Below are 18,205 nucleotides of genomic sequence, written 5' to 3' on the forward strand. Positions count from 1 at the left end.
AGATACATACAGTGTTTCCAATATACTATATCCTCTATTTTTAATATTTTAAATACTATATTTTAAATCTTAAATACTAAATTTAAGTATTAAATACTAAATTAAATACTAAATTTTAAATTTATATTTTAAATCTCTCTGTAAGTAATATTTTTTCCTGTATGTTCACATTCCTCTTCAAGTGTAGTATACAGAATTTAAGGAATTGTTATTTTGATGAATGTACTTCAGTCAATGCAGACTAGGATCATATTAGCCCTTCAACAAACATTATATTTTTAGATTAATTATACCTCCCTATTCACAAGTTAGCTACTGAATATCTAGCATATGCACAAACAGAACATTAAAAAGATATAAAACTGTGTTATTTTGCCATATTTATACATCTGGATCTTTAAGCCAAGTGCACATTTGAGTGCCTTTAAATTTCTTGAATTTTCTGAGAAAAATAAAAGAAGATTAAAAAAAAAAAAGGTGGGTGATGCTTTGGCTGGTGATAGACACCAAACATTAAAATGCCAGAAGAAGTATTTATTTTTGTTCACATCCCCTATTTGACCTGTGTCCTCTAACATTTATGCTTTTTGGTTTCCAAGGGTTGTTGAGTGTTTTAATCATAAAGATAATTAAGTAATGTCATTTACCTTTTATTGCACCTGGGATCTGATAGAAACTGCAAATACATACATATATATATATATATATATATATATATATATATACACACACACACACACACACATAAGGCTTTAAAAAATATATCCCAATGCTTTCTCCCAAAAAGCAGGGTTTAAAAGTGCTTGAAAATTGAAACAAAATGCTCCTTTGGCACATTTGTGTTGGACAAATATTCTACTTTTTAACTATTGGGGCTCCATGTCCAGTCCTGGGGCATCTGTTGTGTTGATATTTTCAATATTTTCTATATTTTCAAACTGGCTTCAGATTATGCAAGACTTTTCCTTGTGTAGACTACAGAATACTGGGATAAAACCCATGGATGAGCACACATGAAGGAACATGGTAAAAGTCTAATCAATCACTCTTATTTGCATCGTTCTACTTCCCAAGTACATTGTAAAGACTAAGAAAAAGTGATAATTAAAGAAACCTAATAATAGGAGGTATTTAAATTATTTTTGCATTTAGTTTTATTTTCCTTTTTTTGCAGCTTTAGAGTAGATAGCTAGATAATTAACAGAGGAGAGTATAAGGATCGTAAGAGGAGATGGTAAATTAAATGGATGGTTCTGAATTCAAAGAATTTTCCTAAAATGGTAGATTCTAATGAATGAAAGTAGTTTTCTGAGTTTACAGCACAATAAAATTAACATTCAAAGTTTCCTATATTGTCCTATAAATAGTTACAATTATCTCAGATTTATAATCAGATTGACCACATCATTTCTTCTTGAAACCTGAACATTTTAAGAGTGAATGGGTGAGCTATGGGTAATTATGCCTGGGCAATAGGCATAAACACAGATTGTTCCAGCCAAACAATGTATATACGGTCATGCCCACACAGTGTTCTGTAACTAAGAGATTATCACTGATTTCTATCAAGTTTTGAGTTTTTGTTTGTTTGCTTTCTTTGATTCCTTCTCTTTTGTTCTTGCCTTTCCTCTTTCTTGCAGTGTTTTTCCTCAGATTTTCACATAGCTGACAACTTCTTATTCAAATTTTAGCTGTAATATCTCATTTTTAGAGAGCCCTTTTCTAGAACACCCTATGAAATGCCACCCACTCCACAGCCCACCCACTGCCACCCATCCCACTGCCCACTCACATTAATATATCATTTTATTGTTTTCTTCTCTTCATAGTTATAATCATGATCTGAAATTATCTCATTTATTTATCAATACTTGCTAATTGTCTGTCTCTCCCACCAAAATGTAAGCTCCATGAGAAAGGGACTTTCTGTGTTGTATACTGCCAAATCTTTAGACCTTTGAAGAATCTCTGGCTCAATAAAAATGTGTTGAGTTCCTAAACAAATAACTAACCAACAACCATTACCAGCTTATATTGGTGTTTAGAGCTGGAACTAGAAACAATGGGAAATAACTTGAATTTAATGTGTAGATTACTTGAAACTTCTATGATTTCATGGCTTTGGAAAATGCAGATTTTGTTCTATGTTAATTATATTTAAGAAGTTTGGGTCATTTGAACAAAAGAAATGGATTATGGTTTAGGGTATAACATCCTTTATCTCAGATTCTTAGTTCACTTTATGGCAGATGTACATAAACACAGATATACCATATGAAGGATTCCAAAGATTAATGCCTTCCACATGAAGTTTTTTTTTTTTTTTTTACAACGAATGAAAATCATTCTGCCTTGTTAGGGAGGTATAGAAATAGCCAAGTACACTATGTACCAAGGGGGAGATTTAACTCTATGTTTGTAAATCTCAGGATGTTTCTAAGTCAGTTTTATCGATATGCAATTACAACCTTGAAACTCATCTATCATTAACTGTAGTGGGAGATAACCTGAAATTCTAGCTGGCAGATTCCCCATCTCTCTTCTTGAACACAGTACATAAATAATCCTACAGAAGTGTCCCTGTTATCTCAATATTAATTGCATCAAAATTCCTTGACCAGCACATTATATGCCACTGAAAGAAAAGGGAAAAAACCTCTCAGATGGGTTGAATTTTCTGGAGATTTTGCCTCTTTTTCAAATTAAAAAAATCTATTAGGAAGAATAAACTCATAAAATTCTACTTACACTTGAATGAGGAAATGGTTGTTCTTCAACTGAAACATTTTTTAATGGGTTGTAGGATTCTTCAAACAGCTACAAGAGAAAAATTATTAGAAATAAGATTAATTTTTCATGTGATACAACTATTCACCTTGGTCTAAATGTAGTAACAGAACTAGAATTCTGCATAGACAGTGTGGGCAACATTCAACATTTGAAGGACATTGAAAGAGCAACCTATCTAAAAATCTCTTACGCTCTATTGTCCTTACTTCCCTCCATTTTTTTGTCCTAAAAGTATTACCTTAAAATTTTATCCACAAGATGTCTTTGATAAAAGATAGTTCATTCTCTTCACACTTGTCTCCTAAGCTCTTCTTTTCCATGCTTACTATCTTTTTCCGTTATTAATAAAAGTATTTTAAGTGCAAACCTTTAGTGAATTCCTGGTGACATCTTTATAAACAGTATTTTAAAGATTATTTCTAAATCTTAGTTAAATGTTATTAAGCCTTTAGGGAAAGTGGCAAGTATAGTCAGTGATACCAAGTTAGAATCTTTTAAGTATGAGGAAATTTCCAGTCACAAACAGTTGACTGAAAAAAAAATGCTTCTGATTCCTGACTAGAAGATCTAGCATGGCTGCTAGCTTATCCCTTAAACCTAAAACCAGAAATAGAAAGAAGAATGACACTGATGGATTCAATAACCTGACAAATGGTAAGAAAATCCTGGGGAGAGAGAAGACATTTGGGATCACATCTGTAATGGGGACCCTGGGAGTTGAGGTCAGAGGAGAATTAGATGTTTTAAAGTGGGCAAAAGCTTTATAGTTGTGTCTTTCTCTCTCCCTTACTTAAGCATGGGGGGATAATTGCCTGTATTTGCACTATTCTGGGACAGAAAAACCAGTGACGTCACAGTGAAGCCAACCAGAGGTGACAGGGTAACATCAGTAGAGAAAGAGGTCCAGCTGAGGTGGAGAGCACATAGTATCTAGAGCTAATAGGGGGGTAGCTCCTGAGAATTTTCCTCTCACCACTCTTTGTCTAAGTGATTTTACCTGAAAGAAACAGTTCAGGGCAAAGAACAAAGCCAAGGATCAAACAAGATATACCAGGAAAATATCAATTCAAAGAAAAGCTGTGATACTGATTTTAAACTTAGTTAAAATATAATATACAGGTTTGGAGATCCTGGCTAAAATATAAATGCACTAAAAAAATATTTCTTATTTTCAGATGACATGATTATCTACAAAGAAAGCCCAACAGAATCAAGAAGTTATTAAAGTGAAAAAGAGAGCTTGCTGAATATAAAAAAATCTTGCAAATATCATTAGCATTTTTCTGACCTAGTAGTAAGAAACTAGAAACTATAACTGAGAACACAGAAACTGTCCCATGTAAGCTTCGTAACTTAGAAATTTGGTCTCTTGTTCTTGCTATGGTTATTAAGAGAGAGCTAATATGTTATTTAATAAAAATTTATTGATAAACAAATACAGCAAAGCACTATCCCTGGTGATTAGCACAGAAAATTGTCAGAAAGACAAAATATCAGCTTTGCTTCAAGGGAACAGCCTAGTAAAATGGAGGATGATCTCTACCAATGAAGGTAAGTTTGTATGTTTATATCTACTACAATAATAAAGTACATTTTTCTTAACATTAGTGCTTTTGAAACTAAATTTTCGACTGAAGATGCACAAAACAGTATTATATGTATTTGCCTCTTGAGAATACTAGTAACTGTTTTTTAAAAATAGGTACCCAATTATCTGACATAAATTAAGCATTCATTGTAATCTTACAACTAGTAGTGCACACAGGTCTTTTAGACAGGAATATGAAATAGAAAATATAGTTCCTGAGTATAAGGCCCTTAGAAGCTAGTTGAGGAAATAAAACATAGGCACAGGAAACAACATGATAGCAATTACAAAACAACTATCAACCTGTGTAGTAAAACCTCTGTAATGAGAACTAACTAGAAATAAGCTAATTTAAACTAGTTAAATATGTACTTACTTCTTCCAGGTATATAAAATAGCTCACACTAGGCTAAATAATGCTCCATAAATTAGTATGTGCTAAATAATTTTGCATAAATAATTTCTGTGGTGGAAATACCTCCACTGTGGACAATTTCAAGCTACCAATAAGAATTCCTTAATATTTACAGAATTACCTTAATACTCATGAACCAGTATGAGCTGGCTCCAGCACACCACAGTCTATATTTTAAAAGCATATTCTCTTTCATCATCTCTGAGAGTTACTACTTCCCTTCCCACTCTGACTGTTGGAGAGAGATGTGGAGATGTTTTCTTTATAGTCAATTTGTTTCAAAATGTCTTATTTCTCATATGTTTTGTTAGAAAAATATCTACAAATGTCATCTGAAATATTTGAATCTTTAGTCTATGAAACCATACCCTTAACCACTGTGTGGTTTAAAACAAACTTTGTGGCAAGATATATGTATAGGTATTATATTTGTTAATGATATGTTCTTTGCATTTCATTGAGACTATTTGCTTCAGAGAGTATCCTCATCTGAGAGAAGACTTTATCTTCTCAGTATCCTCCAGCCAAATTCTTTTTTCTCAATTTTTTTCATGTTACTGTTTCCTAAAAACTTAGCACTTACTTGTAAAACATCTTGGACTTGGTTTATCTGAGATACTGCAATGTGGATTATTTGTGATAGGAATATTAGAGAGTTAAGCTGGATACTGTTCTTTGACAGTTTTTCTGTTGATGTTTTTTCATCAGATGTTGGAAAAGCTGCTGTACCCTGGAGCCCTTTGGCATAATAATGTTAGTGCCACAAGCCGGTAGCAGTAGGTTTTGAGCTTGGGGAGTCTTGGAAGCAGGGGTAAATATAGACAGCTAGTCTGAAATTCCAGCTGTCTGTCCCTTTTGTACATGAAGAGGTAAGGATGACGTCCAGATTATTTTATTTTCCAGGAAAGACTGTGGGGGAATATACGCTTAAATTGCAAAGGCAGTTTCACATCAAATCGTTTATTAAAGTCATTACCATTTAGCCTCCATAAATCCCCACAGGTCACTTAGATGGAGAAAATAAGGATATGACATGCAGTAATATAATGTGGGCGGGGGTAAGGTGAGGATTTAGTCAGAGAAAAAGGAGGAAGGAAAATGTTTTGAAAATGTATTGAAAATGCATTTATATCAAAAAGACTCATTTAAACTATATGGTTTCGATAAGGAAAGGAAAAATAACTCATTTATATCCAGGGCCATGAATAAGTGCATGTAACATATATTGAAATCTCACTTAATGACTGACATAATAACTGATTCAAGTAAATTGAATCAGTTCCCTGGAGGAAGTTTCTTCATCTGATACGTCATAGTATAAAATAAGAAAAGTAATGAGGTAAAGGTATGATCTTACTATGTATGGCTTTTAGAGTATATGTAAAGATGTTTGACATTCTTATACCTTTAAAAGCATGAATTGACGGAAATGAAATAGGTAATGATGAGATGGTGCTTTCAACTGAAATTGAACAATGATTTATTGATAATGTAAATATGAAAATTATTCTGTAGGTATTATGGTGACCACAGTTATGAATAAACTGCATGCACTTAACCATTAAGAGCATATAATTTAGCAGAGGAAATAAAAATCATATATAATTAGATTTAAAATGCAGCAGGCCATAATAAGATCTTTATACAGTGGTGCAAATAGGCCATAAGAATTTAGGGAAGAAAGAACTTTTAGTTCTGAGTGGAGGGTACCTGGGAAAATTTTGGTAAATATATAGCTTTGAAGAAGAATGTTAAAAGGCACCTAGAAGTTATATAGGAGATATCTGAGGAGTAGGGGCATTCAAAATACAAACCTTTGCTTTTTAATTGTTAATTTATTACTCAAAATTTATTGATTGTTCTATTATATGTCAGACCTTGTGTCTGATGCTGGGAGGAAGGATGAATAAGGTGTGGTCTCTGCCCTCAAAGAAATAATAGTGATGGTTCATGTTATGAAAGCAATTTATCTTTTTTCCTTTTTCCTCCTGTAGTATAAATACATTGATACAAACTTTTTAAAAATTGTGTTTAACCAGTCAGTTAGGGTTATAAGTGGAGAAGATGATATAGAGAGAAAAGAAGTTGAAAAGTAATAAATCAGAGCAGGAAGCATATAAATATGATAAAATGTGTAAAAGCCAACCTAATTCTTGAACTTTAGCAACAGTGTTGTTTAGCACCTAGCCTAGTTGATATATTTTTTAACATCTCTCTGTTCTCTGTGACAAAAATTGTTTTGAGTAATAATTAAGTAGTATTTAATAATAATTATGTTTATTTGTTCTTTATTAATAAAACTTAATAATTTAAGAGAATTACTTTCAATTTTAAAGCTATTAAAATTTATTAAAATATTTCATGTGTGAGCTAAAATGGCACTTAACCAAGTGTAGTATTTCCTATAGCTGCTATAGCTAATTGCCACAAACTTAGTGACTTAACACAAATTTATTGTCTTACATTTCTGGAGGTCAGAAGTACTAAATGGGTTTCATGGGACTAAAATCAAACTGTTGGCGGAGCTATGTTCCTTCTGCAGGCTCTGGGAGAGACTTTATCTTTTCCTTTTTCTAGAGGTTGCCCCTCTTCTTTCTTCAAATCCAGCTATTACATCACTCCAACCTCTTGCACCCTTGTGATTACACTGAGCCCACTCCATCTCAAGATCCTTAATTCAATCACATGTGCAAAGTCCTTTTGGCTGAGTAAGGTAACATTCACAGATTCAGGGATTCTGACGTGGACATCTTAGGGAAGGGGTCATTATTTTGCCTATCATACAAATCAAAACTATTGTGTCTTACAGTTTGCCCTTTCTTTCACTGTTTTATATTTTAAACACAAATAAAAACTCCAAATGCTCACATTGAAACTGAGCAAGACCCTGCGGGGCCTTCCCAAGACCGCCCCCCTGCCCCGCAACCGTGTCCCCTTCCTCTTGTTTGTTGAGAAGTGTTAGCCTCCTAGGCCTTCCTAGAGTTCCAAAGAGCAAATTTAATCAGAGAAATGCAGAAACGAAAGAAAACAGTCAAGCAAGACAAAATAATAATAGTTTAAAAATAAACTACTCCTTTAGTTCCTTCTTAAGGAGTATATCCTTGAGTTATTCCCTTGAGGTTTTTTTGCAGCTACTAAAGCCCCCACCAGGTGGAAGCAATTAACTGCTGACCACCAGCATGTAGACACCAGACTGGTTGGAACCAGAAGGTTGAAGATGTTCACTCCCAAAATACCACCCTGTTACCTCACCATCAACCAATCAGAGAATTGTGCACAAGCTGAGCACACACCCTGTGACCCTCTCCCTCACACTGTCTTTAAAAATCCTTCCCTGAAAGCCAATAAACACTGTACTTTCCTTCGCCACAAACCTGTGTCAGTAGACTGGCTTTACTGTGCGTTGGGTGAGTGGACCCAAGTTTGTTTCATGAGCATCATGCATGGACTGACAGAACTGAAGGAACTCAAGTACTGGGTATTTTGTCTTTATTTTTACAATCACTGTGCTCAATTCATTTATTTCTGTCTAACAAGCTAAACACAAAAATATGTTTATTTCTAATCTATTAAATAGGGTTTTTCATAGGCATTAGATAAATGAACTGCACCCAAAGTGAAAAATTTTGAATTGCTATGAAATTTTCTTGAAATAAACTTGCATAGTTGAGACTATATGTGTCAGGGCCAGTTGTATAACTAGATTTTGCCTGAAATAACTTTAATGAAAGAAACAATATTTATTAAAGGATAAGCAATGAAAATGTGCTAATGTTAAACTTCCTTGTACATTAGTGAAACTCAAGAGTAACTGTAGCACTTGTTTAAAAGTTAGACCATCAAAAGATCCTTTTCATGGAGAGGTAATTTACCACTAATATTGTTTAGGATCATGATAAGAAAAAGAAGATCAACAGACATCCTTTCACCATCTCTACATAAGAGGGGACTGTTCCTGCGGCTCCACCTTTGGTTTGCCATTGAATCAGTTACATTCTTTCCAGATGCATTTTTAAAAATTTGTTTATCAAAGTCTAATCTGGCTATTTCAGGTACAGTAAGTGCTGCTATAATGAGACATCTGTATGCCTAAAAATCACCATACAAATTCTCAACATTGGGACTTTGTTAAATTAACAATTGCTACGTAAAGGCCTGGGTATCTGAGGTGAGCTGTGGTTCAACAAAAGACCTCAAGAGAACTGAAAAAGAGAAGTTTATTACTCACAGATCTTGGAGGAGGTAAAGGCATTCCTCAGAGACTACATGGAGAGATTAAGGCAGGGTGTAGGCAGAGAGAGTGGCAGGGCATGGGGCACATGCCTTCACTAGGGTCCGTGGGCAGAGGGCTTTGGGATTCCAGGGCTAAAACCAAATTGGCTTTGAGGGGGTCTTATATAAGTAGTGCACAAGGAGAGGGCCCTGGGAGGTGGGAGAGACTGCTTATCATGAGGGCAGTTGCCGAGAGTCATATCAGGAACTTACATTTACTTGTGACTCTGTAGGCTATCTAGGGTGTGTAATCGAGGGTGTGCCTAGTGTCAGTTCAAGGTACCTGTAGGCTGTTTGTCACGTAAAACAGATGCTGGATGCCAAGGCAGTAATATAGTTAATAGTTTAGCTAAACTCTTAACACAAAAAAAAGTCAAGATCACAGGACTTATGGGAACAATGGGGTTAGAGTTACAACACTCAAAAACTTCAGTGACACATTAAAAAAAGATAGGAATCTAATAAAAATGTTAGCATAGTTTTACACATTTTAAATTGTTAAGAAATAGATAAATATTTCAATATGACACTTTATCTTGACAGAGACCTGAAGTTTACATGGAAGGGGGTTTTGGAAGGGTTGTAGCCTGAGAGTTATTGTGAAATAGTAAAGGGAGGGTTACCTGAAATCAGTCCGAAAGTTGTGACGGCAGCTGAGGATAGGTGTGGTTCATAACACACTGGATGAACTGAGATAACTAGTAGATATCTGAGGTGTGTGCCTGTATGTATTACGTATATTCATATACGTCTTGGTTCAGCAGGGTGCAGTTTTTTGCCATCACATAGCTTTTCTCACTGATGAAATTATACATAAGCAAGTGTGAAATTGGCATGATGCTCAAAACGTTCCTTAATAGATAAATTAATAAATCAATTGGGACAAATTTGTGTTTTCAAAGCAAGCATAATAGCAGGGCCCACCATAATGTCACTTCAACTCTGAGTGGCAACATGGAGAAATACAAAAGCATGTTTTCCAACTTGCAGATCAGAGAACATGCCTAGTACGGAGAGACCAGAAGGTTTCATGTCAAGTACACAGCACCTGTGACAAATACTGCCCCCATTTTTCCAGGCAATACCAACATATCCCAGCACTTTTCCCTCTTGAGTCTTAACTCTACCTCAGAATCTTTCTAAAGACAAATTTCAGGAGAACCACTGCTAATCGGCTGGAGTTGGCATCAAGAGATGAAAAACCGCTTTGCCATTATCAAGGGTGGAAAAAAGCATGGGTTATGAAGTCTTTTAGACTTGGGTTCAAATCTTGGTTTTCGGCTCTTACTTGTAAGTTGTGAGTCTTGAAGAATTACCTAGACTCTCTTGGCCTCTGTTCTCTGAACTATAAAACTGAGCTAACAATGCCTACTACAAATAGCTGTTGTGAGAATGAAATAAGGCCATATAGACAAAGTACCTAATGCAGTGTCTGCATCAGTCTGCCTTCAGTAGTTTTCTTAACTTCCCCTTGGGCAAACAAAGAAGCAGAGAAATACCTTGATTGGGGGTAGAGGATAAGATGGAGGTATATCATGAAACTCACAAACCAAAATAATCATCTTCCTTTTAAGTGTGCACGCTTTCTGTGCCCTCTGCATGAAGACACATTTGAATGAAATGTTACCAAACCACAGATACATGGCACATTTATCCTGGGTAAAATACAGATCCTCTGAAATACTGCTTATCACTTCTCGTCATCTGTCCTAGTCACCAGGCAATGCTTTACAGAACTGAACTTTGAACAAAATATTTTGGTTGCTTCTCGTGGTAGGCAGGCATATGGGGGATGGACTTTAAAACTAAATGCAAAGATAAAGGTGCCAGTGGAGAATGCTTGGCTCTCCTCTCTCTAAAAATGTTGATGATGACTTATGATATGACCTCAGGCACACTTGACTGAAGGAAAAAAGCTCCAATTCATAATCATTTCTCAATGATATCACAAAAAATTAAGCACAAAAAGCATGGAAATTCTTGCTTATATTATTCAAAAAATAAGGAAATAATAAGTTGGGCATTAAAATAATTTAATTTAATTTAAAATAATAATAAGTTGGGCATTAAAATAATTTTAAAAGATGTTGTTGAAAAGCAATCAGTGTATTTCTCTTAGTTGGTAAAATAGAGACCCTCTTGCACTGTTGGTAGGAATGTAAATTGATACAGCCACTATGGAGAACAGTATGGTGGTTTCTTAAGAAACTAAAAATAAACTATCATACGACCCAGCAATCCCACTACTGGGCATATACCCTGAGAAAACCATAATTCCAAAAGAGTCATGTACCACAATGTTCGTTGCAGCACTATTTACAATAGCCAGGACACGGAAGCAACCTAAGTGACCAGCAACAGATGAATGGATAAAGTAGATGTGGCACATATATACAATGGAATATTACTCAGCCATAAAAAGAAATTAAATTGAGTTATTTGTAGTGAGGTGAGTGGACCTAGAGTCTGTCATACAGAGTGAAGTAAGTCAGAAAGAGAAAAACAAATACTGTATGCTAACACATATATATGGAATCTAAAAATAATAATAATAATTCTGAAGAACCTAGGGGCAGGACAGGAATAAAGACACAGACGTAGAGAATGGACTTAAGGACGCGGGAAGGGGGAAGGGTAAGCTGGGACGAAGTGAGAGAGTGGCATGGGCATATATACACTACCAAATGTAAAATAGATAGCTAGTGGGAAGTAGAGGGGTGGGATAGGGAGGGTGGGAGGGAGATGCAAGAGGGAGGAGATATGGGGATATATGTATATGTATAGCTGATTCACTTTGTTATAAAACAGAAACTAACACACCATGGTAAAGCAATTATACTCCAATAAAGATGTGAAAAAAAACATACTGTTTGCAATCTGCCAAAAACGTGGATACTATTTCTTGAGGTAAATTGCCCAGCTATAATATTTGCTATCAAAGGTACTACATTATAAAGCTTTAGTCCTCATTTCAGAGGCAGAGACCTGTTTCTTTGGTATTGTAATCTTTAGACAAGAAGATTCATGCCCATAAACATGGACAACAATAAAGCTACCCAGGACAGATGAGACTTGAACACTGGCAGAGCACATTGTCGTTTCTGCCATGGTTGTGGCAGTTACACGGTCCCTACTGGAAGCTGCTCATTGGCTGAGACATCATTTCAGTTCAGAAGAATTGAATACCAGTGAGGTTTTGTGTTCTGGTATAAAAATGGAAGTGCTGAGCTAAAGTTAAATAAAAGTCAGAGCTCCAGGAAAGTAGAAGAGGAAATTATTTCTGCTCCAAGCTAATGCTAAGGATGTACAACAGATTCATGCTAAAATTAACCTGCGTTTAGACTGAATAAGGTGTCAGATATGTTTTCTTTGAGTAAGAATCCTGATGAGGAATTTTATATGTTATTAGTATTTATATTATTTTACTGTGAAAGTGATGATTTTCCACTATTCTAGCCAACTGTATTTCAGGAGGTAAAGGGAATATAGTATCACTGTTTCTTCAGCCTGACAAAAAGATGTGGATTGTGTGTCTGATACTATAGAGAAGATGCATTCTGATCTGTTAAACCAATAGTTATTTCACAATGTGGACTAGAACCACATGCCCTTCTCTGTTTGAACAGTTAAAGAACTGGGATTCACCTGGAAGCTGGGGTGTTTTTGAAATAAACCTTCAGAAGTACACTGTCTGAATATCCCAATCATTGCCCAACATTCTCTATTTTCATTGTCAGTGGCAACAGGTCTGATGGAAAGCAGTAGATAGCCTTGTGGTGTATCAAGGTGGTACCAGTGTCCAATGAAATTGACTTCCTGCTGGAAGATGTCACTTAATATGGCATTATCTAGCCTGCCCACCTAAACCCAGTTGACTTGCCATCTGCTCCACAGTGAAACTGGCACAGTTTCCAAGAGGAAACATCCTGCCATCCTATATAATGGCCTTTGGGATGGAAAGCCAATTGACCATGATAAGTTAAGTTGATTAATTGTTGATGTTAAAATTAAGATTGCAAGCCAAAAAAAGAAAAAAAATTGTAAGATTCTAGTTCATCCTGATTTTTTTTTTTTTCAGTCTGAATTTTTATGCTGAAAATGATTCAGGTTGTTTGCTAAGGTGCTATATTTTTAGAATTCACATTTACAGTAAAATATCTATATCTATAGATATTTGAGACTAATAAATAAGGCTTGTGAAATTATTAATTGTGTACCGCCAGATTTTGAGATAGAATGCTAATTTTGTAGTTTTCTACAAACTACAATCAGACTCAAGACACAGACACATGCGTACATCTTTGTGCTTGTACTTAGCATACTATGTTATCTGAACATCCTAAGATATTGTCCTGATAGGCAATTTTTCCTCTGCTAAGAGAAAATGACCTCAAAGTTACATTATATGACCATTAACTCACATCAGTGTACTCCCCTCAAAATAGTTCCCTTTGAAAGGGGTTACCTTGCCTGATCTAGCATAGCACCAAGAACACAGAATGAGCTTAGTGATTATCATTTTTATTTGATATTACATAAAATTTATCTTCATGAACTTCTAAGGTTGTAATTCATGGACATTTGGATTCTGCAGCCACCAGAGCTGTAGTTTTTCTCAGTGTGTGTTCTTTACCTGTGATGCACTGTTGCATCAAAGTCTATGTCTCTCATAGTTTATCAGTAGTTTGCGGTTTTTCCCATCTTATAGCTTAAGCCTTTCCCCAGTTTATAGTTTAAGTCTATGCCCATTTTATAGTTCATATATATGTAAGATCAGATTTTAATTTGTCTATATTATGTTTAAAATTAGTCATATTGGTTTCTTTATGAATTTGTTTTCACATTTTTTGGGGTTTCCTCATGAATTCATATTTCATCTAAATGATTGTTGAACTCATGTTCAGGGTAGGAGACAGCTCTACTCCGCAAGGGCAGCAGAGAGACTAAATAAATAAATCTACATGGCCATTGGTCTCACATGGGCAGATGCACCAATCAACCCCACAGTGAGAAAGCTATAATGATGAGATATGTTATGGACTTGTTGGCTTCAACTCCATCAGTCGTGGAAAACACTGAGAGCAATTAGATTTGACATTGATACACACTCATACTCAAAACTCTGGGGGAAGGAATTTCCCCCTGCCACAGTCAACTGCTTTCCAAACAGGATCTTTAACTGTTTGTATAAAATGTCTGGCTCCTTAAAGAGTGAAAGTATCCAAATTAAACCTAAGCAAGGGGCTCTGATAAATCTGAATTGAAGATTTCTTCTAGGCAAGAAGGCAGATGGCATTTGGAAAAGGATTGTAAGATGATCCTTGAAAATCCTTTGGACTTTCTCTTTCCAGATACGCATGAAGACATTTATAAAACTTAAGGGAGGGCAAACCATGGGAAATTTGATAAATTTATAAATATTAATAAATGTACAATTGTTTTGTATTTCTTTTCATTACAGAAGATTTTGAAAATACATATTTTGAGTATTTACATATGTGTAATATAGATATATTGTGGAATGAAGATCAAACAAAGCAGGAAAACATCTTTGGTAATTGCTGAAGTTATGCACAGTATTTAGGTTTAAGCATTGCTGTGAAGATAATGTAAAATATTTGACATACTGTATATATTTTAGTAATCCTGGCTCAAACATTTAAGGAACAACTCTTCCAAAAAGCAAATTAAAAAAAAAAAACATCCTAAGAATTACTCTGTTTTATTGTTTGCTTAAGATTCCTTACCTGGGCTTCCCTGGTGATGCAGTGGTTAAGAATCTGCCTGCCAATGCAGGGGACACGGGCTGGAGCCCTGCTCCAGGAAGATCCCACATGCCACAGAGCAACTAAGCCTGTGCACCACAACTACTGAGCCTATGCTCTAGAGCCCATGAGCCACAACTACTGAGCCTCTGTGCTACAACTACTGAAGCCTGCATGCCTAGAGCCTGTGCTCCACAACAAAAGAAGCCACCAAAATGAGAAGCACGCACACCACAACGAAGAGTGGCCCCCGCTCACCACAACTAGAGAAAGCCTGCGCGCAGCAACAAAGACCCAACGCAGCCAAAAATTAAAAAATTAATTAAATAAATTTTTTAAAAAGAATGAAATTAAAAAAAAAGATTCCTTACCTAAGATAAATCGTATTGTATAAATGGTTGAAAGATGATTCTAATTGTTTTTTAAATATGCTTTTTCTTTATTAGCCTTTTTTTAAAAAACTGCTTTGTCATTTCTATTGGTCAAAGTCTATGAATACGTGAATTTTTCCCTAAATGGTCCTATGTTATTAAATAAAATTCGATTCAAAGGTATTTGTTAACTTGTTTTGAACAGGCTTGGGACAAAGCATATAAAAGCATGTAACGATGGAAATCGTTAAGACCGCCTGATCTCTGCTTCACAGCAAAACTGACATATGTAAAATTGGACTCTAGCTTATCATCTAAAAAAAAAAAAAAACCCTAAATCAATTCAAGTTATTGCATCTTCAAGATAATTTTAGGAAAAAGATATTAAGACAAGAAGCCTTATTCTTAGCCAGCATATTTCTCTTCTCAGGGTAGAACCCCTGAGAGCAGGTATATGGTCTCTTTCACATGCTCATCACAGCAGTCAATACAAAGAAGACTTCTCGTTTGTGCCCCAGGCACCGACACCTACCTTCCCTATCTCCACCTGTCTTTTTTATTTGTTGGTTTCAGTTTGGTTAGATATTTTATTAAATGGCAGTAATATAAGCAAGATAGGAGTTTGTTACTTTCTTATACAAAAGAAGCCTTCTTTGATTCTAACTTTCTTCTCCTAGGATAATGTCATCAAGTAATGACATCATGTCACTACATCTGAATTTCAGGCCTAAAGAGGGGGACAACTAAAGGTGAAAAGGGAGTCTCTTCCAGAAAAATTCAGAGAATAGTTCACTGAGAATAAATTTTGTCTAAAGATATGTTGTATACTATATTAACTCCTTTCACTAGAATATTTATGAAAATGTTTATTAATTTATAATAAGGTGATTTTCTAGAACTTGGCAGGATCTGTTTATTCTTTTCCTTGTCTAGATTTACTAAAATTATGTGGAGACTATGGATATATATAGTTGTGGTTTTCTGTATATAATTATGCTTTTGTGACATAAGATAAAAATCAGTTAATTCCAAAATGACATCAGTCTATCCTAAGTTTTTTTTCATTCCTCATGCAATAGTAAGTTGAGAGAATCCCTTCATGTGAATGTAAGAAGAGACAATGTGGGCACGGGCTCACTATCCCAGTGATGTGATTGGACTGAGAAAGTAAGCACCACTTCTCAGTGATACCTGGAAAAGTAAATTCCTTTGAATTAGGTGCCCTCACAAATAAAAGCATTTCCTCTTTATTTTTCTTTCCTGCTTAATTCTGAAGCTTGATACAGAGACAGAGTCAGAATATGTCTATTTGTAACTTCAGAGACCTAGGGAGGATTAGACGCTCTGAGAGCATATCCAAATCTAGGGGTTTGCTGTGACATAGTTTCCTTGAGAAATCTGTTGAGAATCTAAACTTACATGAAGAAACTCCAGAGGAGGGGGTCAAAGCTAATATTTGTTTCCTTCTTCCTACATCAGTTATAAAATCCATGATATGCTGATCTAGCTAGAATCTCAGTTGTCTTTGACCACAGTACTCCTTCATTTGATCCAAATACACAAGTGGAAAAGGTGGCAACTATTTATATGAACAATCACATTTCTCAGTGAAAGAATTTAGAGCTATTACATTGCACAAATAATTAATCTAACCACCCACACAAGCAACCATGCAAATTTTGTAAAAAGAACTATTTTTATGCACATCTATCAACCCAATTACATGCTCAGGAATCAGTATCATTAAAGGATGTCCTTATGTGTACAGTACACTAGAATACTGAGGTCCATTGCTTAGACTTCTGGTGTCCTATGCACGCCTCACTCCTGAGATTTTAATGTGCAGCTGCACAGTGAATACACTGTACATATTTTACCACTTGCCCATTGTATTAATTTTGTAAAGTCAGAAAATCTGTCCTTTGTGGATAGAGACAAGTGGACACAAGCTTATAATCTTTGCAGAAGCATTAGTTTTATCATATGCAGCTGTGAAAGAAGGCTGGGTGCATTTAATTAGGTTATTTGCCTCACGTTGAACCAAGTGGACGCTCATTTCAACATTCCGCTTTATTGTTTTTGTAGATCTGTATGGATGTCTGGGCTGAATTAAATGTGAGGCAGACAGGGCAAATCTGTATACTTTAAAATGTAAATTTTTATTGTTTATCCAGAATGAGTCTGTTAATCTAGGAAGACATGAAGTTTATATTTATCATTTAGACTGGAGTAAAATTTATGTGCATTCCCTTAATATATGAATTATGAAAAGTCAAAATGTGTATAAGGGATTCATTACTGTGCTTGATTAGAGGTATTTTACCATGTTTTGCTTGCCTTTGTGTTTCTTTTTTTTTTTTTAACATTCTAACGTGTGCCAATAAACACTCTGTGGAGTGTTACTAGACACAATTTGAATGAAATTAGGGGGTAAAATTACATGAAAATAAAGTGGAAAGAGTTTTCAGGCAGAAGAACTTTAAGTATAAAGGCCCTGATTGGGTACAGGTGTGTTGGGTCTTAGACTTAGCTAGAAAAGAATGAGATGAAGAGTGGTTAAGAGATGAAATCAAGGAGATAATCTGGGATCCGAGCATGTAAAACCTTTTAAGGACATGGTTAGGACTTTGAAATTTATTCTAAATGTATAGCAAGTCATTGGCAAATTTTGAGCAAAGAAGTGATGTGATAAGCTTTATGTTTTTTTTTTTTTTTTTTTTTTTTTTTTGCTGTACACGGGCTTCTCACTGTTGTGGCCTCTCCTGTCGCGGAGCACAGGCTCTGGACACGCAGGCTCAGCGGCCATGGCTCACAGGAACAGCCGCTCCGCGGTATGTGGGATCTTCCCGGACCGGGGCATGAACCCGCGTCCCCTGCATCGGCAGGCAGACTCTCAACCACTGCGCCACCAGGGAAGCCCCAAGCTTTATGTTTTAAAAGGATATGTCTGGTTGCTGTGCGGAGCAGGAATTCACTATTCATAGGAACTGTCTATGAATATTAC

The sequence above is a fragment of the Leucopleurus acutus genome (genome assembly GCF_964270905.1).
Source record: "Leucopleurus acutus genome assembly, chromosome: 4".
Lineage (NCBI taxonomy): Eukaryota > Metazoa > Chordata > Mammalia > Artiodactyla > Delphinidae > Leucopleurus > Leucopleurus acutus.